Below are 22646 nucleotides of genomic sequence, written 5' to 3'. Positions count from 1 at the left end.
CATGGGCCTCATGCGGAAAAATGCCGAGGTGCATTCGCTAAGTGACTGAAAGCCGAGGTAAGGATTAGTATTATAATTTTGGGTGTATCAATTATTGATTATCATAATTCTGACTCGTTTCGCCATTTTGAATGTTTTCATCTCGGACTCTGGAAGCATTGTATCTCGATCAATCTCGAAAAATATCAGCAAAAAAAAAATAGCTTGCAATGGACTTTAGCTAGATCTATGATGAACTTTCAATGTATGATACAAAAATAATACTTCTTTCAACAGATCATTAGCCTTTGAGCAGAATTGTTTTTAACTTACCAGGAAGTGTTATCGAGCCGACCGCTTTCAGTTTCATGGGGACTGAATGAACTCTCACTCTCAGAATCATCTGACCCATCAGAGTAAATACAAGATCCATGTTCATGTGAATTTCCAGCTATCGGTTCGAATTGATAAGGTCTAACTTCACATCTCTGTGAAACATCGGGAATATCACTGTCGATGGTGTCCATTTCGGTAACCTGTTTTAGATTCCCAAGTGCTGGCTACTTGGAAAGTTTTTGTTACGTCACGGGTCACGTGACCACCTAGCTCATTAACGAATCTTTGTTTTATGCTGATGTATAAAAAAACTTGAATAATGTGATGATTTTCACATTTTTGACGCCCTGCAGTGATTTAGATGGCATTTCTTATGTCCTTTATACATAATTATGCCCAGAAAAAAATCCATGTCCCATATCCTTTAACAATAAGTTGGTGACAGCAATCATACAGATACGAGTAGCAGAGGAAACTATTCCAAAGGCAGCCGGCGGCAGAGAGAAAAAGATGGTTCCCTGGTGATATGAAAATTGTGGAAAAGCTGTTAAAAGAAGAAATGGAGCTTTCAGGCAATTAAAGAAACTTCATTCATTAGAAACATTAATTCAGTATAAAAGAGCATAAGCAATAGTTTGAAGAACTATTAGAATAACAAAACGTACATATTGGAGACACTACTGCAATAGCATAGGCAGGGAAATGCAGTTGTCAGATGTCTGGGGGGTGGTCAGACAAATGAGTGGTATAAGAAGGAGGTATGAAATACCAGTGTTGTTGTTGTTCTTCTTTTGGCTGCTTCCGATTAGGGGTCGCCACAGTGGATCTTTTGTCTCCATTGCTCTTCGGCATCCTTCTCTACCACACCTGCCACTTTTATGTCCTCTCTCACCACATCCATGTATCTCCTCTTTGGCCTTCCTCGTTTTCGTTTGCCTGGCAGCTCCATCCTCAACATTCTCCTTCCCACATACTCTGCATCTCTTCTCAGGATGTGCCCATACCATCTCAGTCTCATCTCTCTTAGCTTAATTCCCAAGCTCTCCACATGTGCTGTCCCTCTGATGTGCTCGTTCCTTATCCTGTCCAACCTTGTCACTCCCATCGCAAACCTTAACATCCTCAACTCCGCCACCTCCAACTTTGCCTCCTGTCTCTTCGTTAAGGGTATGGTCTCCAATCCGTACATCATAGCTGGTCTCACTACTGTCTTATACATCTTACCTTTCACTTTTGCTGGGACTTTCCTATCACAAATGACTTCCGAAATCCTTCTCCAACTGCTCCACCCTGCCTGCACTCTCTTTCTCACCTCACTATCGCAGCCCCCATTTTCCTGCACAGTTGACCCCAGGTACTTGAATTCACCAACTTTCTTTACGTCTACTCCTTGCATCTTCACTACACTCTCATCCCCATTCTCATTGATGCACATGTATTCTGTTTTGCTACTGCTCACCTTCATTCCTCTTCATTCCAATGCATACCTCCATTTCTCCAAACCCAATTCAACCTCCTTTCTACTTTCACCACATATCACAATATCATCCGCAAACATCATGTTCCATGGTGACTCTTGCCTCACTTCGTCCGTCAAGCTATCCATCACTATGGCAAACAAAAAAGGACTCAAAGCAGATCCTTGATGGAGTCCCACCTTCACCTTGAACCCTTCAGTTGTTCCAACTGCACACCTCACTGCTGCTTCACTGTTCTCATACATGTCTTGCACCACTCTAATATACTTTTCATTCACTCCACTCTTTCTCATACAATATCATAACTCATCTCTCAGCACTCTATCATACAGTATGCCTTCTCCAGGTCTACAAACACACAATGTAGCTTTCTCTGGCCTTCTCTGTACTTCTCCATTAACATTCTTAAAGCAAAAATTGCATCCAACATGCTCTTCCTTGGCATAAACCCATACTGCTGTTCACAGATTGCTACCTCTCTTCTCAATCTCGCCTCCAATACCCTTTCCCATAGCTTCATGGTGTGGCTCATCAATTTTATTCCTCTGTAATTACTGCAGCTCTGTACATCTCCCTTATTCTTGTATATTGGGACTAGCACACTCTTTCTCCATTCATTTGGCATCTTCTCATTCTCTAGGATCTTATTAAACAATCTCGTTAGGAACTCCACAGCTGTCTCACCCAAACATCTCCAAGCCTCAATCGGGATACCATCTGGTCCGACTGCTTTCCCAGTCTTCATTCTTTTCATGGCTACCCTCACCTCATCCTTACTAACCAACTCTGGTTCCTGAGTTGCTGTCTCCAATGAATCTGACCTTTTCTCTCTTGGATTCTCCTCATTTAATAAATCCTCAAAGTACTCTTTCCACATTCTTTATACACTCTCTTTGTTTGTCAGCACATTTCCATTTACATCTTTCATCACTCTTACCTGCTGTACAACCCTCACTTCCCTGTTTCTCTGCCTAGGTAGTCCGTACAGGTCTTTCTCTCCTTCTTTGGTCTCCAGTCTTTCATACAACTCCTGGTATGCATCTGCTTTCACCTTTGCTACTGCTCTTTTTGCCTTTTGTCTCGTCTCTCTGTATAACCGCCTGCTTTCCTTGTCTCTCTGATAGTCCCAATTCTTCTTTGCTAGCCTCTTCTCTTTTATAATTTCCTGCACTTCTTTGTTCCACCACCATGTCTCCTTGTCTTCCTTCTTCCTTCCCGATGACCACCCTAGCACCTTCCTTGCTGCCTCTCTTACTAGTACAGCAGTAGTATTCCCAGTGGCGGTTCTAGACCAAAATTACTAGGGGGGCTGAGGTGGGGCCAGTGTTTTTCAGGGGGGCACATATAAGGAAAAAACATGGCAATATTTAAGCGTTCAAAATGTTTTGTTTTGTTTATTTAAAACCAAAACAAAATACATTGAGCATAAATACAATGAGATAAACATTCTGTCTCAATAGCCTAAACATAAAATAAATTGTGCTCAATAAATCTTAAAACCATGTTTCTCTTTTTTGTAAAATAAGATTTCTATTTTTGCATACAATGAACCTTTTATCTGTCCAATGACACTTTTTAAATTCACAGCATGAATGAATTTTCTTTTTCACAGCATGAGACTTGAATGTACAATCACTATCTTTATCTAAATCACACTGTCATCTCACTCTTTATGTACAGCAGGGGGGAAAAATAGAAAGAAAAAATAAATTCACATACAGTGGTCTCAGAATCACCCTATAGCATTCACAGCAGGCTGAAACACTACAACAACAAGATTCTGCGATTGTGACTCCTTGAGAAACGGTCTACAAATGCATCAAGGTTCAAAGCCTTGGACCTTCTGGATTCAATGCTGAGCACACCAAGATTGCTTAGACGCTCCTCACTAATGGTGGATCGGAGGGAGGTCTTCACCAGTTTCAAAGTGGAGAAACTCCGCTCACAAGAGGCAGAGCTCACTGGGAGTGCCACAGCTATTTTGCATAGTCTAAAGAGCTCAAAAAATACTTCTTTATATGGCTCAGTGAAACGTGTCAATGCTACTGTATCTGATGACTTTTCAATCAAAAAACTTCGGACGTGACAGCTGTTATCACTCACGTCCGAAGTACAATTCGCGCTGCTGCGGGTCTTTCTGTGTGCGTGTAGCGCTTTAAGGAGTCCGTGTAGAACACTCCGTCATGTCAGTTCCGATCTTCGAGCCAGCGCACGTCGAAATTAATAAATCTTATTATCTGTTCAGCACAGGGGCCACAACAGGGGCCAGGAGCAATTTTACAGGGGCACTGGCCCCCTCTGGCCCCCGTTTAAAACCGCCTATGAGTATTCCAATCTTCTGGCAGACTTCCATGACCATTCAATGCTTGTCTCATTTCTTCCCTAAACTCCTTCTGATGTTCAACCTCTTTTAGTTTCCACCACTTAATCTTCGGCTCCACTATTTCACACTTCCTCTTTTTCACTTTCAAGCTCATCCTGCCCACAACCACTTGATGTTGTCTACCTGTGTAGACCTTCCTCCACTCTTAAACGCCACCCTGTGCTGCTCTTTCTTCTCGAAGTATGTACTGACTATTGCCAAATTCACCCTCTTTGAAAAATCAACCACCATTTGCCCTTCCACATTTCTCTCTCTTACACCATATCTGCCCATCACGTCCTCATCTCCTCTGTTTCCCTCGCCAACATGTCCGTTGAAATCTGCTCCTGTCAGCACACGCTCCTCTCAGTCTACTTTCTACCACTTCATCCATCTTTTCCCAGAAAGACTCTTTCTTTTCATTCTCACATCCAACCTGTGGGGCATATGCACACACAACATTGATTACCACTCCTTGAATCTCCAACTTCATGCCTATCACTCTATCTGACACCCTCTTTACATCAATCACATGAAATACCAGTGTTAAACCAAAATAATAAAATGGCAGTTACAAACATGGACAAAGCAGAGCTATTGGCACAAACATTTGTAAAAATTCCTAGCTTAGAGAATCTATCAAATACAGCCCGACAGTCTAGGGGTAATACACTAGCATTAAATCCAGGTGTTGAGGTGAGGGAAAACTACATTAGGTGATAGTCTAGACTTACCCTTCAGTCTATTTGAGTTAATAGAGCTATCATGAATGTAAAGCAAACTTCCTCAGGGAAAGATGGTATTAGCTATAGCATGCTGGAACATATGGATAATAGTTCACTTGATATAGTTTTGAGACTATTTAACATGGTTTGGGAAATGGGAATAATTCCAACAACTTGTAAGCAGTCTATCATTGTGCCAATTTTAAAGCCTGGAAAAGACCCTTCTGACCCTTCAAACTACAAACCAATAGCGTTAACATTGCAGTTAGGTAAAACAATGGAGCAGATGATGACTGAGAGGCTTAATTATTTCATAAACACCTGTTTGCACCTTATTAAAGTGGATTCCATAAAGGAAGAAACACATTGGACACTGTCTTATGCTTGGAATCAGAAATCAGGAAAGCCCAGACAAATAAAGTTGTATCTGTCCTGTTTGATATAGAAAAAGCATACATGTTGTGGAAAGAAGGACTTCTTATTAAGTTGAATAAATTGAGTATAGGTGGTAGGTTATATAACTGGGTGTTAGACTTTCTATTTGGCAGAACAATAGAGGTACAGTAAGAGTAGGCATGGAGTATTCTAACATGTATCTATTAGAAAATGGAACTCTACAAGGCAGCGTGTGTAGTCTAGTGTTAAACATAATGATCCATTACATTTTCGAGCAGGTGGAATATGGTATTGGGAAAGTGCTATATGCAGATAATGGGGCCCTCTGGATTAGGGGTAGAAATTTAGGATACATTCAGAAGAAAATGCAGACAGCAATAAAAACAGTACAGGAATGGTCAAAGAAATGGGGGGTTTAAGCTATCAATATCAAAGTCCCAGGTAATGTTTTTCTAAGCAGCAAAAATCACTTTTACTGAAACTATATGGTCAAACACTTGAGCAAGTCAGAGTGGTTAAGTTTCTTGGGGTTATTTTTGATGAGAAACTCACATGGAGACAGCATATAGAGCAAGCAAAAGGAAAATGTAAGAAAATTAACAATCTTCTGCATTGCTTGTCAGGACGAGACTGGGGGGGGGCAGCAAGGTTGCCATTACTAAACATTTACTGGGCACTCATGAGCGTAACATTAGATTATCATTGTGTAGCCTATGTCAGTGGCAAAAAGCAACCTTAAAAAATTAGATGCAGAGCAAGCACAGGCCCTAAGAATAGGCTGCAGGACATTTAAAACCTCTCCAGTAGCTGCCATACAGGTTGAAATGGGAGAAATGCCATTATATATTAGGAGTGTTAAGCTTATGTTGGTATACTGGGTTAACTTACAGGGGCACAATGAATTGCACCCAACAAAGGCCATCCTGCAGCAGTACTGGGAACACAACAAATCAAACTTTTACAAGATTGGTAATGTCAAGGCAGGTGAAGCAGGTCTACAGTCACCAGTACAGCAAAACAGTTCCAATTTCAGCTATACCTCCCTGGCTGTTTGTGATGCCATCTGTTGATCTGAATTTACAAAAAGAAATGAAAAAGTCCAAGCTAGTGCCTGTTTGCTACATTGTCCAAAGCTACATACAGCACTTTGCAGATAAGACAGTGTTAATTAGAGATGGTTCAAAGAACCCTGAATCTGGATGCACTGGTGCTGCAGTATATATTCCACAATATGGCACAGCTATAAAAAAGAACAGACCATTTTTCACTATACACAGTAGAGCTTGTGGCCATAATGCTAGGATTACTATGGGTAGAGGAAAACTATCAAAACAATACACTAATAGCAACCGAGTTTATCAGCACTCATGAGCATCAGGTCAGGGAAATCATGCAGGCAAGATAGCATAAATGAAACATCATATACAGAATAGTGTATGTAAGCATCATATACAGAATACAGTGTATGTTTCATTTGGGTTCCTGCTCATGTAAGGGTAGAAGGAAATGAGTGAGTAGACATACAACCCCGATTCCAAAAAAGTTGGGACAAAGTACAAATTGTAAATAAAAACGGAATGCAATGATGTGGAAGTTTCAAAATTCCATATTTTATTCAGAATAGAACATAGATGACATATCAAATGTTTAAACTGAGAAAATGTATCATTTAAAGAGAAAAATTAGGTGATTTTTAAATTTCATGACAACAACACATCTCAAAAAAGTTGGGACAAGGCCATGTTTACCACTGTGAGACATCCCCTTTTCTCTTTACAACAGTCTGTAAATGTCTGGGGACTGAGGAGACAAGTTGCTCAAGTTTAGGGATAGGAATGTTAACCCATTCTTGTCTAATGTAGGATTCTAGTTGCTCAACTGTTTTAGGTCTTTTTTGTCATATCTTCCATTTTATGATGCGCCAAATGTTTTCTATGAGTGAAAGATCTAGACTAAAGGCTGGCCAGTTCAGTACCCGGACCCTTCTTCTACGCAGCCGTGATGCTGTAATTGATACAGTATGTAGTTTGGCATTGTCATGTTGGAAAATGCAAGGTCTTCCCTGAAAGAGACATCGTCTGGATGGGAGCATATGTTGCTCTAGAACCTGGATATACCTTTCAGCATTGATGGTGTCTTTCCAGATGTGTAAGCTGCCCATACCACACGCACTAATGCAACCCCATACCATCAGAGATCCAGGCTTCTGAACTGAGCGCTGATAACAACTTGGGTCGTCCTTCTCCTCTTTAGTCCAAATGACACGGCGTCCCTGAGTTCCATAAAGAACTTCAAATTTTGATTCATCTGACCACAGAACAGTTTTCCACTTTGCCACAGTCCATTTTAAATGAGCCTTGGCCCAAAGAAGACGTCTGCGCTTCTGGATCCTGTTTAGATACGGCTTCTTCTTTGAACTATAGAGTTTTAGCTGGCAACGGCGGATGGCACGGTGAATTGTGTTCACAGATAATGTTCTCTGGAAATATTCCTGAGCCCATTTTGTGATTTCCAATACAGAAGCATGCCTGTATGTGATGCAGTGCCGTCTAAGGGCCCGAAGATCACGAGCACCCAGTATGGTTTTCCGGCCTTGACCCTTACGCACAGAGATTCTTCCAGATTCTCTGAATCTTTTGATGATATTATGCACTGTAGATGATATGTTCAAACTCTTTGCAATTTTACACTGTCGAACTCCTTTCTGATATTGCTCCACTATTTGTTGGCACAGAATTAGGGGGATTGGTGATCCTCTTCCCATCTTTACTTCTGAGAGCCGCTGCCACTCCAAGATGCTCTTTTTATACCCAGTCATGTTAAAGACCTATTGCCAATTGACCTAATGAGTTGCAATTTGGTCCTCCAGCTGTTCCTTTTTTGTACCTTTAACTTTTCCAGCCTTTTATTGCCCCTGTCCCAACTTTTTTTGAGATGTGTTGCTGTCATGAAATTTCAAATGAGCCAATATTTGGCATGAAATTTCAAAATGTCTCACTTTCGACATTTGATATGTTGTCTATGTTCTATTGTCAATACAATATCAGTTTCTGAGATTTGTAAATTATTGCATTCCATTTTTATTTACAATTTGTACTTTGTCCCAACTTTTTTGGAATCGGGGTTGTACAGTATTGGCAAAACAATTTGTGATGTCACAAACAATTCATCTGCAAATTCCATTATGTAAAGCTGAGGCTAAAACCATCATTAAGAGTCCAAACAGAAATATGGCAGGACTACTGGGACACCAGTGATGCAGGAAGACATCTCTACACTGCAAAAAATTAAACAATTTGAGGAGAAAATTACTTGATACTAGTGAAATTATCTTGCTGCATGGACAACGGGATGCAAACAGTAACCAAAACCAAGACGAGAGACAGGAATCATGGTTGGTAAACTAGCATGGGTCAGGCGAACAACGTAATAAAGGGAAGACAGAGCAAAAACATGAGAGGATAGGCAAAAGGCAGTCAGAGAGATGCAAGGCTTGGTATGAACTGAGGGAGTAGAGTGATACTTTGCACTGGAGTAGAGCAAGTGAGTGGCTTAAATAGAGGGAGACGTAATTCGTAATTGGGAGACTGGGGCACTGTGAGTCTTGGGAATTGTAGTTCAGGGAGTCCATGTTTGTAGTCATAGCATTCTGAGCAGGTTTACTGACAAAGCTCCTCCCCCCCCGAGGAGGTCCCTCTGGGAGCTACATTCTTTTTTGGGATGCCCCCTACCTCTGGGTGCTGGTTTGTCAGGATGTAGGGTATGGAACTCTTGTTTGAGGAGTGGGTTTAGAATGTCCTTGGCAGCAACCAAGCTTTGCTCCTCGGGTCCATAACCTTCCCAATCTACCAGGTACTCAATTCTGCTCTCTTCTTGAGTTGAGGATCTTATTTACCTCGTAGATGGGTTCCCCCTCTATGTCGAGAGCTGGGTGCTCCTGGAACGGTGCGTTCTCGGCAAGGGGGCCTGGAATGGCAGGTTTCAGGTTAGAGACATGGAATGTAGGGGATAACCTGCTGTGGGGGGGGGGAGTTCAAGATGGTATGAAACCTTGTTGATATGACAAAGTACCTTGTAAGGTCTGATGTATCATGGCTGAAGGTTTTTTTTTAAACAGGTGTTGGGTTCTCTTAGATTCCTTGTGGCTATCCATACTCTGCCTCCTGGGGAAAATTTTGGATTGCTTGCTCTGTTTATCAGCATAATCTTTATACTTGGTGTTGATAGTCTTGAGCTGTTGATGTACCTCCTCCCATATAGTCTGGCTGCATTCATCTACGGCTTGGCTTGGTGTGTCATCCCAAGGGAACAGGGGTGGTTGGTAGCCAAGTATGCACTGAAATGGTGTTAGTTGAGTTGCAGTGTGTCCAAGTTTTGTGCATGCTCCGACCATGGAAGGAAACGTGCCCAGTCCCCCTGGTTATGCATGCAAAAGATTAAGAAACAGCCTATTTCTTGATTAGCCCTCTCTACTTGGCCATTTGACTGGGGATGGTATCTGGACGTGAAGCTCATGGATACTCCTAGTCTTTCCATGAAGCATGTCCAGAAGCATGAAACAAACTGAGAGCCCCGGTCGCTGACTATGTCCTCCGGGAGGCCATAGTATCTGAACATCTGCTGGAATAATAGTTCAGCTGTTTGGGAGGCTGTGGGGATACCAGGTAATGGAATGAGTTTAAGAGCCTTGGAAAAGTGGTCGATGGTTACCATTATGGTGGTATTGCCTTGTGAGGGAGGGAGGTCAGTGATAAAATCAATGGCTATGTGGGACCAGGGTCTTTGAGACATAGGGAGAGGGCAAAGTATACCAGCTTGGGGGGGGGGGGGGGGTGTTCTAGGAACCTTAGCTTGGGTGCAGACAGAGCATGAGGCAATATATTAATGAATTTCAGTCAGCATGTTCTCCCACCAGTACTTGTTTCTCAAAATAAAATGAGTATGTTGACTGCCAGGGTGTCCTGTGGCGGGGGAAGCATGAGCCCAAGTGATGAGTCTGCCTCTAAAGCGTTTCAGCACATATAGTAGACCAGGCCGGAGATTGTCGGGGAGAGTCTGGGGTTGAGAGTTTCTTATTTCTTTGTCAAGGTCCCAGGTGATCGACTGTAGGAAGCATTGAGGTGGAAGAACAGGATGGGTGACAGAATCTTGGTGTGACAGCGTAAAGACTCAAGATAGGGCATCCACTTTGGTGTTCTTGGAGCCTGGATGGAATGAAATGGTGAAGTCGAAGCATGTGAAGAAGAGAACCCACCTGGCCTGGTAAGGATTTAACCTCTTAGCTTTGCAGAGATATTCTAAGTTCTTGTGGTCCATGAAGATGACGAAAAGGTGCGTGGCTCCCTCTAGCCAGTGTTGCCACTCTTCCAGGGCTAGCTTGATGATGAGAAGTTCTCGGTTGCCCACGTCATAGTTTCTCTTTGCAGATGAGCTTTCTAGAAAAGAATGCTACAGGATGGAGTTTTTGTTTCTCCCCAAAACATTGTGAAAGTACTGCCCCCACTCCTGTATCAAAGGCATCAACTTCTAGGGTGAAAGGTTTGGATGGATCAGGCTGCTGTGAAACTGGAGCATACACAAATGCTTGTTTAAGACTGTTAAATGCTTCTTCTGCTGCAGGGTTCCACTTGAGGTGCTTGGGTCCCTTCTTTAGTAAGGCTGTTAAGGGAGTGCTGATCGTGATGAAACCCCTAATAAAACTGTGATAGAAGTTAGCAAAGCCCAAGAAACATTGAAGGTTCTTTATAGACGTGGGTGTAGGCCAAGAGGTGACTGCAGATACCTTGGATGAATCCATGCTGACGCCTTCAGCACTGATAACATACCCTAAGAAGGAGATGAGTCTTTGATGGAACTCATGTTTCTCTGCTTTGACATAGAGGTGGTTCTGAAGCAGGCATTGGAGAACCACTCTTACATGATCCTTGTGACTTCCTTCATCTGGGGAGTAGATGAGAATGTCATCTATGTAGGTGATGGCATACTTGTCTAGCATGCTTTCCAATGAAGGTACCGCGCCTTTTAAATTTGATACCTGGTGGGTGCGTAAGTTCCAATAGAATAACTAGAAACAAACAAAGGGAACTCGCACACCTAGATGCCGATATAATAATGCACTTTTATTACATCTCATCTCATTATCTCTAGCCGCTTTATCCTTCTACAGGGTCGCAGGCAAGCTGGAGCCTATCCCAGCTGACTACGGGCGAAAGGCGGGGTACACCCTGGACAAGTCGCCAGGTCATCACAGGGCTGACACATAGACACAGACAACCATTCACACTCACATTCACACCTACGGTCAATTTAGAGTCACCAGTTAACCTAACCTGCATGTCTTTGGACTGTGGGGGAAACCGGAGCACCCGGAGGAAACCCACGCGGACACGGGGAGAACATGCAAACTCCGCACAGAAAGGCCCTCGCCGGCCCCGGGGCTCGAACCCAGGACCTTCTTGCTGTGAGGCGACAGCGCTAACCACTACACCACCGTGCCGCCCACTTTTATTACATATTAAAACAAAAAAAAAGTGCTACCAAAGTGAAAAGTACAAACGTTTCGGTCACAATCAGACCATCCTCAGTGCAAACAATTAAAAATAAAGACACGCCTTTATATAGACAAGGCCACATACACGGAAGACATGTAGTAGGCCTATAACTAAGCCTGAATACAAGTTAGGGTGCATGGATAAAGACATCCTATCATCAGCACCGTTCCCGCCATCATACAACCAATGACATAATACATAATTACAACAAATGTCACATGAAAAGAAAAAAAAAATAATAAAAAAAAAACATCAGACAATAAGCGTAAGACTAAGTATACAAACTATTCATAGAAAACAAGTCAAGTCAAAATCATCATTCAATCCATTCGGTTGCAATGTTTTTAAATAAAAAATCCATCTGGCCTCACATCTCAGTAAAAACTGGCTAGTACAACTACTGCGACGATTGGGGAGAACTCTGTCAATGCCAACAAATTTAAGATCATTAGTCAAATGTTTAGCTTCATTGAAGTGTCTTGCAACTGGCGATTTAGAGTCCCCCCCATATATCACGCTCCGATGCTCATTGAGACGGATTCTCAACTGTCTGCGGGTGCACCCCACATATTGTAAACCACAGGGACAGCTTAGGAGGTAGATCACATTAATAGAATTACATTGTGGCAGCGGGGGCATGGTCAAGCGCCGGTCTGTGACAGGAGGGCAGAGCCAGGGAAGGTGAGTGGCAGAATCGCTACACCTGACAGTAGTTAACCTGTGTTTTGTGTGTTTTCCCAGTAACTGCTCCCTATTTAAGGAGGCAGAGGGAGAGCAGAGGGAGCGCAACCCGGGACCGGAAGCAGAGTGTGTGTGTGTGTGTGTGTGTGTGTGTGTGTGTGTGTGTGTGTGGGCTTACGCCGCATCTAGACTGAAAAAGTGTTTAATAAATAGCCTTCTCTGCCTCTAAGTGTTGTCCTGCCGTCCTCTGTGCTCCACCCACACCTTGCAAGCGCTACAGTGGTGCCGAAACCCTTTGCAGCCCCATGGAATCCTCCCCGTTTGCGGACTTGGTCCATGCCCTCGCCACGGCTCAGCAGAGCCAGCACCAGGCACTCGTCACGCTCCGAAAGGAGCAGGAGCGATGCTTCGAAGCCCTGGTGCTGGCCCAGCAGGAAGATCGAGAGGCGTTCCGGCATCTCCTCGCGTCGGCGGGGTCCGCCAGCGCCCCGGCCGCGGGCCCGTCTCCCCTCACCATGACCAAGATGGGCCCGCAGGATGACCCCGAGGCGTTTATCACATTGTTCGAGCAGGTCGCCGAAGCCTCGGGGTGGCCGATGGAGCAGCGCGCGGCGCGCCTCCTCCCCCTCCTGATGGGACAGGCGCAGCTGGCCGCACTACAGCTCCCCGCCGACCGCCGGCTGGCCTACGCCGACCTTCGCCGGGCCGTCCTCCAGCACGTGGGGCACACGCCCGAACAACAGCACCAGCGCTTCCGCGCGCTGCGGATGGAGGAAGTCGGCCGGCCATTCGCGTTCGGCCAGCAGCTCCGGGACGCCTGCTGGTGGTGGCTGACGGCCGACGATCGTGACGCCGAGGGACTCATCGATCAGGTGGTGCTGGAGCAATTCATCGCCCGCTTACCAGCCGGAACCGCAGAGTGGGTCCAGTGCCACCGCCCGGCGTCGCTGGATCAGGCCGTAGGACTGGCGGAGGATCATTTGGTGGCTGTTCCGGCGGCAGGACGGCCGACGACGCCGTCTCCTCTCCGCTCTTCTCTCTCTCTTTCTTCCCCCCCTTCTGTGTCCCGTCCTCGCCCCATTCCCCCACCACGGAGGCGGGGGCCGGCTCCACCCCAGCCGGCCCGCCGCACCCGTGGTGCCCTCCCGTTTCTCCCTTCTGTGTCTGTCTCTCCCCCCCCCTCAGGTGAGTGAGCCCCAGAACACAGCTGCAGAGGGGAGGCCCGGGCCGGTTTGCTGGCGCTGCAGGGAACCGGGCCACCTGCAGCAGCAGTGCACAGCTATGGAAGTGGGGGCGGAGGTGCAGATCCCCGACGCGCCAGAAGCTGTCCTCGATCGGGCCGGAGCGTATCGCATACCGGTAAGTGTACAAGGGGCTACATATCAGGTGTTGGTGGATTCGGGTTGCAATCAGACCTCGATCCGCCAAAGCCTGGTGCAAGACGAGGCATTGGGGGGAGCACAGGGGGTGAAGGTGTTGTGTGTGCACGGGGATATTCACAGATACCCGTTGGTGTCGGTCCACATATATTTCAGAGGGGAAAAATCTACAGTGAAGGCGGCAGTTAATCCTCGCCTTACCCACTCTTTAATTTTGGGGACTGATTGGCCGGGATTTTAGGGTTTAATGGCACGCCTAGTAAAGTGTGGGTCCTGCCGGTTGACAGGGGAGGGTCCCGGTGTCGCTTTGGCTGGAGCTGCGGTCGCAGAGCCGTCTACGTCATCTCCGCGACAGAGTGAGGAGCCGCCGGCTCCTCCTCTTTCTATTGGGGAATCCCTCGTGGATTTCCCACTAGAACAATTGCGAGACGAGACTCTGCGACACGCGTTTGACCAAGTGAGAGTAATCGATGGTCAAACGCTCCAGCCAATCGCCACCCCATCCTTCCCCTATTTTTCCAGTCTGAAGGATAGATTATACCGAGTGACGCAGGACACTCGGACGAAAGAGCGAGTCACCCAGTTATTAATTCCAAAGAGCCGCTGGGAATTGGTATTCCCGGCAGCTCACTTTAATCCCATGGCTGGACACCTCGGGCAGGATAAGACACTAGCCCGGATAATGGCCCGATTCTATTGGCCGGGGATTTGTGGCGACGTCCATAAGTGGTGTACGGCGTGCCGCAAGTGCCAGTTAGTAAATCCAGCGGCCATTCCAAAAGCGCCTTTGCGCCCCCTACGAGACCCCATTCGAAAGAATTGGGATGGATCTTGTCGGGCCATTAGATCGGTCAACACGAGGGTACCGCTTTATATTGGTTCTGGTGGACTATGCAACGCGATACCCGGAAGCGGTACCTCTTCGCAATATCTCAGCACGCAGTATTGCGGAGGCCCTCTTCCACGTCATCTCCCGGGTTGGAATCCCGAAAGAGATTCTGACTGACCAAGGCACCTCGTTTATGTCATGAACACTGAGCGAACTGTATGGGCTACTGGGTATTAAGCCAATCCGCACCAGCGTTTATCACCCACAGACGGACAGTTTAGTTGAACGGTTCAATCGCACCCTCAAAAATATTATCAAAAAATTCGTAAGTGAGGACGCACGTAACTGGGATAAGTGGCTCGAACCCTTGTTATTTGCAGTGCGAGAGGTCCCCCAAGCCTCCACGGGGTTCTCCCCGTTTGAATTATTATATGGGCGTAAGCCACGCGGCATCTTAGATGTACTGCGGGAAAACTGGGAGGAGGGACCTTCACAGAGCAAAAATGAAATTCAGTACGTTATGGACCTGCGCGCAAAACTCCACACGCTCACCCACCTAACTCAGGAGAATTTGCGGCAGGCCCAGGAACGGCAAGCCCGCCTGTACAACAAGGGCACGCGCCTTAGAGAGTTCAATCTGGGAGATAAGGTACTCGTCCTGTTGCCCACGTCGAGCTCCAAATTAATCGCCAAGTGGCAAGGACCCTTTGAGGTCACACGGCGAGTCGGGGACGTCGACTATGAGGTTAGGCGAACGGACAGGGAGGGGGCACTACAGATCTACCACCTCAATCTGCTGAAACTCTGTAATGAGGAGGTCCCCGTGGCATTGGTGTCGGTAGTTCCGGAGAAGGCGGAGCTGGGGCCTGAGGTTCAAAAAGGGACATTGGCATCACGTACCTCTCTGGTCCCCTGTGGAGACCACCTCTCCCCGACCCAACTCACGGAGGTTGCCCAGTTGCAGGCCGAGTTTTCGGATGTGTTCTCGCCCCTGCCCGGTCGCACTAACCTCATAGAATACCACATAGAGACGCCCCCGGGGGTGGTAGTGCGTAGCCGCCCTTACAGGCTACCCGAACACAAAAAAAAGGTGGTTCGGGAAGAACTTCAGGCCATGCTCGAAATGGGCATCGTCGAGGAGTCCCACAGTGACTGGAGCAGCCCGGTGGTCTTGGTTCCCAAGGCCGACGGCTCGGTCCGGTTCTGTGTGGACTATAGAAAAGTCAACGCGGTGTCTAAATTCGACGCGTACCCAATGCCTCGTATTGATGAGCTGCTCGATCAACTAGGCACGGCTCACTTTTACTCGACACTGGATTTGACGAAGGGATATTGGCAGATCCCCTTGACTCCATTATCCCGGGAGAAAATGGCCTTTTCCACACCGTTCGGCTTACACCAGTTCGTCACACTTCCATTTGGGCTGTTTGGGGCGCCCGCTACGTTTCAGCGGCTGATGGACAGGGTCCTCCGGCCCCACGCCACCTATGCGGCAGCTTATTTAGACGATATTATCATTTATAGTAATGACTGGCAGCGGCACCTGCAACACCTGAGGGCCGTCCTTAGGTCGCTGAGGCAGGCGGGACTCACTGCCAACCCAAAGAAGTGTGCGATTGGGTGGGTGGAAGTATGGTATCTGGGCTTCCACTTGGGCAATGGGCAGGTGCGTCCCCAAATTAATAAGACAGCAGCGATTGTGGCCTGCCCGAGGCCCAAGACCAAAAAGGGGGTGAGACAGTTCCTGGGGCTGGCTGGCTACTATCGTAGGTTTATACCTAATTATTCGGATGTCACCAGCCCGTTGACTGACCTCACTAAAAAGGGAGCGCCAGATCCGGTCCAGTGGACGGAGCAGTGCCAGCGGGCTTTCTCTGAGGTAAAGGCTGCACTGTGTGGGGGGCCACTTTTGCACTCCCCTGACTTCTCTCTCCCTTTTATGTTACAGACGGATGCGTCGGACAGAGGGCTGGGGGCCGTTTTGTCCCAGCAGGTGGAGGGGGAGGATCACCCGGTCCTATACATCAGTCGGAAGCTGTCAGTGCGTGAGGGGAGCTACAGCACGATTGAAAAGGAATGCCTGGCGATCAAGTGGGCGGTCCTCGCCCTTCGTTACTACCTGCTGGGGCGCCCTTTCACCCTCTGTTTGGACCACGCGCCCCTCCAGTGGCTCCACCGCATGAAGGATGCCAACGCCCGGATCACCCGTTGGTATCTGGCACTCCAACCCTTCAACTTCAAGGTGGTCCACAGGCCGGGGGTGCAGATGGTCATAGCGGACTTCCTCTCCCGTCAAGGGGGGGGGGGGAGTCGGCTGCAGGCCGGATGGGCGCCCGGCCTGAGTCGGGCGGTGGGGGTATGTGGCAGCGGGGGCGTGGTCAAGCGCCGGTCTGTGACAGGAGGGCGGAGCCAGGGAAGGTGAGTGGCAGAATCGCTACACCTGACGGTAGTTAACCTGTGTTTTGTGTGTTTTTCCAGTAACCGCTCCCTATTTAAGGAGGCAGAGGGAGAGCAGAGGGAGCGCAACCCGGGACCGGAAGCAGAGTGTGTGTGTGTGTATGTGGGCTTACGCCGCATCTAGACTGAAAAAGTGTTTAATAAATAGCCTTCTCTGCCTCTAAGTGTTGTCCTGCCGTCCTCTGTGCTCCACCCACACCTTGCAAGCGCTACATACATGTTATCAATTTTCTAATGTTATAGCGTCTTCCTGTTGTGAAACTGGTAAAATAGTCCGTTTTATGAATATTATTGCAAGACACACAATTACGGCAGGGGAAAAAAACAGAAATTTCATCCAGTCGTGTGCACGGGCATTTGGAGTGATCAATGGTATCTGAATGTACCAGCCTATCTTTAAGGTTCGAAGACCTAGAATATGTAAAAAGAGGCGGCTGGGAAAAAAGTTCAGAACATACATTATCTGTTTGAAGGACATGCCAGTGTTGTTTAAAAATGTTTTTTATCTGATGACTAAAGGGTGTGTACGTGGTGCAGCAGATGAGAGGAGGATCCTTGCGCGGTGGTTTTGCACCTGAACAAGTGCGACCTGAATTGCCCTCAAATTTTTTAATTATTATTTTTTTTCTTTTCATGTGACATTTGTTGTAATTATGTATTATGTCATTGGTTGTATGATGGTGGGAACGGTGCTGATGATAGGATGTCTTTATCCATGCACCCTAACCTGTATTCAGGCTTGGTTATAGGCCTACTACCTGTCTTCCGTGTATGTGGCCTTGTCTATATAAGGGCGTGTCTTTATTTTTAATTGTTTGCACTGAGGATGGTCTGATTGTGACCGAAACGTTTGTACTTTTCACTTTGGTAGCACTTTTTGTTTGTTTTAATATGTAATAAAAGTGCATTATTATATCGGCATCTAGGTGTGCGAGTTCCCTTTGTTTGTTTCTAGTTATTCTATTGGAACTTACGCACCCACCAGGTATCAAATTTAAAAGGCGCGGTACCTTCATTGGAAAGCACGTTCATTGATTGTTTGGGTATTCTGCTGCCACCATTTTTAGTAGATGGTTTATGATGGCCAATTTTGCCGAAATTAACAGTCTTACGGACAATTATGCGCAAACGCGCACTTTCTTAGAAGTGGATATTGAGAGTATACTTTTTCCACGGACTGCTCTCACTGAAAGTTTCTCAACAGCTGCTACAACAGCAGATTTAAATCGTAAATTTAAACAGTTGTCGCTCAAGAAAACTCGCTATGTCTTACATGGCACAATACTGAGTGAGTACGTGCATGCTAAGAGGATTCCTCGAGGACTGCGTATTCAGAAGCCACCAACTCTGGGCCGTCAAGACCCAGAGTTTTGCCAGCAGTGGTGCCGGATCCTTAACAAGGCTTCCTTGGACCTCACAGTCCTTATCATCGAACACGCACATAAGCAACTGACCCTCATTAGCACGGAGATGGACTACCTGTCAACACAGCTCCAGTCAGCCATGTCTTCAGAAGACCTGTCCAAGTCTAAGGAGGAAATCAAGACTTTGACTGAAAGATATGAAAAGGAACTGAAAAAAAGAAAACTGGCTAAATTTTAAAGAGACACCTTGAATTATAAAAATGATAACGTGTACCCTTGGCTAAAAGAAAACAAGGATCCGACGCATAGGCGCATTCGTCCCAGACACGCACCAACATCTGAGTCCAGTGCTTCTGAACTGCCCTCCGACTCCGATGGGGATTTTTTAGACCTATCACACGCTCGTGGAGAGATACAGCCGCGCCAGCTGACCGCGCAATCCGTGCGCGGGGCAGGAGGGGCAGGAGAAGCAAGAGTGGACACAAGATCTCGAGCAGCCAGGTCTTACAACGTTCCAACGAGACGGAGCAACAGGGACAGGAGGTATGTGAACTACTATTCAACCTCTCGGATGTGAACTTTGACCAGGACGAGATAAGTCTTCTTAATAAAGGACTTTCCTTTGTTCCAACCCCTGTGGCCAACCCTTTTCAAATGAAAGTTGAACTTTTCAAATTTTACCATGCCATCAAACTTAAATATTTTTTTCATAAGGACAGAATTGTTTCCCCACTGCCTACTGTCACCACAGAGACGACATCTGTCACTGCATTCAGACCTAAGAGCACATTCACAGCACCAGTGAATAATGCAGCTATTGACACCTTCTGTAAGTTGGTAGATAGGGATATTGAGTCCATGTATTTGTCTGCATCTGTTACATCGAAGAGGCGTAATTGTACTAAGGAACAATTAAGCTCGCTGTCATCCCTGTCTAAGAACAATAATGTCATATTTAAGAGTGCTGATAAAGGAGGGGGTCTAGTCAGCATGAATCGTTCTGATTATGAACAAGAAGTACTTAGACAATTGTCGGATGCTGACTCTTACAAAAAGTTACATAATAATCCCACAGCATCTTATAAGAGGGAAATTGATATTTTCCTTAATGATGCATTCGAGAAGGGTTATCTTAGTACACAAGAGAGAAAATTTCTTTCCTCAGACAACCCAATCATTCCTGTTATTTATATATTACCTAAAGTACATAAACCCTTTAATACATTTCCCACAGGTCGTCCAATTGTGTTGAGCATAGGCTCACTAACTGAACCCCTCTGGAAGTTCGTTGATGCGCATTTAAGACCCCTTGTGGAAACTTTACCCTCCTATCTTAGAGACACTGGGGATTTCATTGAAACATTGACACAAGTTGATTTAGGGGAAAGTGAAACATTTTTAATCACCATGGACGTTACTAGCCTTTATACTAATATCCCTCATGATATTGGTCTTGCGGCCTTGCAGTTTTTTTTAAATACTCGCCCTCAATGTTCCCCGCCAACTGATTTTCTAACTGAAATGGCAAAATTGGTTTTAACCAAGAATTATTTCTTGTTTAATAATGACTTTTTTCTTCAGGTGAGGGGGACAGCGATGGGCGCAACATTTGGCCCTGATTATGCTAATTTGTTTATGGGTTTCTTGGAACACAAACATGTACACACAAACAACCCATTTATTGACAATATATTGATGTTTAAACGCTATATTGATGATCTTTTTGTCATTTGGAAAGGCACAGAAGAACAATTAAAAGAATTCCACCGTTACATGAATAGCTTAGTGGACACCATTACATTTAGTCTGGAATATGATAAAAGTCAGATACATTTTCTTGATACTTGGGTTAAACGTAAAGATGGGAAACTTTTTATGACATTGTATAAAAAACCCACGGATAAAAACAGCTGTTTGCATGCCTCTAGTTTTCACCCTGAGCCCACCAAACGTGGGCTCCCCTATAGTCAGTGGCGGTTCTAGACCAAAATTACTAGGGGGGCCGAGGTGGGGCCAGTGTTTTTTCAGGGGGGCACATATAAGGAAAAAACATGGCAATATTTAAGCGTTCAAAATGTTTTGTTTAGTTTATTTAAAACCAAAACAAAATACATTGAGCATAAATACAATGAGATAAACATTCTGTCTCAATAGCCTAAACATAAAATAAATTGTGCTCAATAAATCTTAAAACCATGTTTCTCTTTTTTTGTAAAATAAGATTTCTATTTTTGCATACAATGAACCTTTTATCTGTCCAATGACACTTTTTAAATTCACAGCATGAATGAATTTTCTTTTTCACAGCATGAGACTTGAATGTACAATCACTATCTTTATCTAAATCACACTGTCATCTCACTCTTTATGTACAGCAGGGGGGAAAAATAGAAAGAAAAAATAAATTCACATACAGTGGTCTCAGAATCACCCTATAGCATTCACAGCAGGCTGAAACACTACAACAACAAGATTCTGCGATTGTGACTCCTTGAGAAACGGTCTACAAATGCATCAAGGTTCAAAGCCTTGGACCTTCTGGATTCAGTGCTGAGCACACCAAGATTGCTTAGACACTCCTCACTAATGGTGGATCGGAGGGAGGTCTTCACCAGTTTCAAAGTGGAGAAACTCCGCTCACAAGAGGCAGAGCTCACTGGGAGTGCCACAGCTATTTTGCATAGTCTAAAGAGCTCAAAAAATACTTCTTTATATGGCTCAGTGAAACGTGTCAATGCTACTGTATCTGATGACTTTTCAATCAAAAAACTTCGGACGTGACAGCTGTTATCACTCACGTCCGAAGTACAATTCGCGCTGCTGCGGGTCTTTCTGCTGCAGGTAACAGTGTGCGTGTAGCGCTTTAAGGAGTCCGTGTAGAACACTCCGTCATGTCAGTTCCGATCTTCGAGCCAGCGCACGTCGTCGAAATTAATAAATCTTATTATCTGTTCAGCACAGGGGCCACAACAGGGGCCAGGAGCAATTTTACAGGGGCACTGGCCCCCTCTGGCCCCCGTTTAAAACCGCCTATGAGTATAGTCAATTTTTACGTGTAAGGCGGATTTGCCAGAGGGATGAGGATTTCCTGATAGAGGCAGACAAAATGTACGAACAGTTTATCCAGCGTGGTTATGCCGCTGATGTCCTTGATTCTGCCCTGGGCCGGGTGAAATTTGAGGGCAATTCAGGTCGCACTTGTTCAGGTGCAAAACCACCGCGCAAGGATCCTCCTCTCATCTGCTGCACCACGTACACACCCTTTAGTCATCAGATAAAAAACATTGTTAAACAACACTGGCATGTCCTTCAAACTGATAATGTATGTTCTGAACTTTTTTCCCAGCCGCCTCTTTTTACATATTCTAGGTCTTCGAACCTTAAAGATAGGCTGGTACATTCAGATACCATTGATCACTCCAAACGCCCGTGCGCACGACTGGATGACATTACTGTTTTTTTCCCCTGCCGTAATTGTGTGTCTTGCAATAATATTCATAAAACGGACTATTTTACCAGTTTCACAACAGGAAGACGCTATAACATTAGAAAATTTATAACATGTAATTCTATTAATGTGATCTACCTCCTAAGCTGTCCCTGTGGTTTACAATATGTGGGGTGCACCTGCAGACAGTTGAGAATCCGTCTCAATGAGCATCGGAGCGCGATATATAGGGGGGACTCTAAATCGCCAGTTGCAAGACACTTCAATGAAGCTAAACATTTGGTTAATAATCTTAAGTTTGTTGGCATTGACAGAGTTCTCCCCAATCATCGTAGTAGTTGTACTAGCCAGTTTTTACTGAGATGTGAGGCCAGATGGATTTTTTATTTAAAAACATTGCAACCGAATGGATTGAATGATGATTTTGACTTGACTTGTTTTCTATGAATAGTTTGCATACTTAGTCTTACGCTTATTATCCGATGGGTTTTTTTTTTTTCTTTTCATGTGACATTTGTTGTAATTATGTATTATGTCATTGGTTGTATGATGGCGGGAACGGTGCTGATGATAAGATGTCTTTATCCATGCACCCTAACCTGTATTCAGACTTGGTTATAGGCCTATGTAACAGTCCATGTAGGTGGGTGGAGCACAGAAG

This window comes from Neoarius graeffei, chromosome 12, assembly GCF_027579695.1.
Source record: "Neoarius graeffei isolate fNeoGra1 chromosome 12, fNeoGra1.pri, whole genome shotgun sequence".
Lineage (NCBI taxonomy): Eukaryota > Metazoa > Chordata > Actinopteri > Siluriformes > Ariidae > Neoarius > Neoarius graeffei.
Note: the sequence above shows the minus strand (reverse complement) of the source record.